Source organism: Vanessa tameamea, chromosome 7 (assembly GCF_037043105.1).
Source record: "Vanessa tameamea isolate UH-Manoa-2023 chromosome 7, ilVanTame1 primary haplotype, whole genome shotgun sequence".
Lineage (NCBI taxonomy): Eukaryota > Metazoa > Arthropoda > Insecta > Lepidoptera > Nymphalidae > Vanessa > Vanessa tameamea.
This window is the reverse complement of record NC_087315.1, coordinates 8,290,905-8,292,637: the sequence shown is the minus strand read 5'-3', so window position 1 is coordinate 8,292,637 and position 1,733 is coordinate 8,290,905.

The following is a 1,733-nucleotide window of genomic DNA, read 5'->3' as shown; positions in this document are numbered from 1 at the left end:
ATCTTAACTTCATAAACGAAATGACTACAGATAGTTTAAAAGGTCTCCTAAAGTATCCTTTTCATCTACAAGTAAAATAAAAGAAAACTATTCAATTTATTCCATCTTCAGCGACATCTATCACTAAATACGGGAACGTGAAAAGAAATAGCTTTTAATGTGAAAGGATTCTAAGCGAAGGATGTCCTTTGGCCTTGCGAAAATACACCCAATGCAATTACCGTTTCCCAGTGCCAAGGGCATTTCACGAGTCATTTTCACACTTCACTCACCTGCTATGAATAGGCAAATTAATTGGTAGCAACAAGGCGACTTTATTCGTTCATTCATAGCATTGTGCGTATTGTACTTACAGATCCCGCGGTGACTCTGACATCTATTGTTGGCAGATCATTGTGAAAAGCAGAGCCTCCGGCACAAACACTAGACTAGACACCGAGAATAGACATGGGCACTCAATATAATATACAATGTTCATTTCTATTTTAACTTATACATTTTAATTACGAATGTTTGTATGTTGAATTTTGTTACTTAGACACGATCGAACATATGGACGGATTCTTTGCGATGAAACCTGTCACGTACGTTTCGTGCAGCCTGGTGTATAAATTGAAAAGTGGGACGTTTGATGGATGATACTTTTCTATAAAATAATATAATTGTACACTTAGATTCCTTCGTTAGTTTAAATATTAACTAAATATGCTTAATTTTATGCACCAAATCCTTCACAAACCTAAGAAACAAACCAATATTTTACTAATTTTTTTAGTGAAACTTCTACATGAAATGAAAACAAACACCATGATAAAAAAATGCCGAATTAAATTACATATTACTATGAAAAATAAAAAAAAGAGTTTTAGTTTAGTAGAGACTTTGTTTTACAATATATCATAGTTTAGGAGTTTTTCTTTACAAATTTAACGATAAATAGCTTTTGCTAAAGTTTTAACGTTAGTTATGACTTACACAGAAATATAACCATTATTAATGTTGTACAATGAAAAATTGTACTAAACTAGTTGCTACAGGGTTTACTGTAACCGTTTACTTTCTAACTTTATGAAGTACTCAGAACCTATTACTTTTTAACAACTTCAAATGACCAAGAAAGTGTTTCCTAGGAAGCGGAGTCGTAATGATAATCCTTCGAACTGTTACTGACAAAGTTTCACTTCTTTTTAGAGATTAAAAAGTTACTTTATTAATAGATAAAGTTGATAAAAGTTACTGAATTTATGTATCATTTAAGAAAAACATAACGATATTCAAATCATTTATTCTAGGTTGTTTTATAATTTAAACCAGCTCATTATTGTGTTGCTAATTTCTAAAATGACTACTGCAACATCAACGATCGAATTATGAAGCTGTAATTGTTCATACCAACGTCGAACCAACAAGTGTCTGTCGGTTTAATTCTAATAAGCTTTCGAGCCTGAATTTCCAACTCAAGTTGGTATTTTAGAATACATTCAAAATAACGCTACTTTCATATTTAAAGATTAACATTGAATTTGGTTAAATGCACCATTAACGCCCAAATGTAACGTATATTTATGACTCTTACGTTAATAATTATCACTAGGCCGATTCTGAAAATAATATATCCTCCCACAATATATACATAATTCCATAACTCCTCTACCTCGACTCAGTATCAATATATCTTGTTCTATATCAATTAACATCATTATTATTTATACTAATACAACTCACTCATCAGA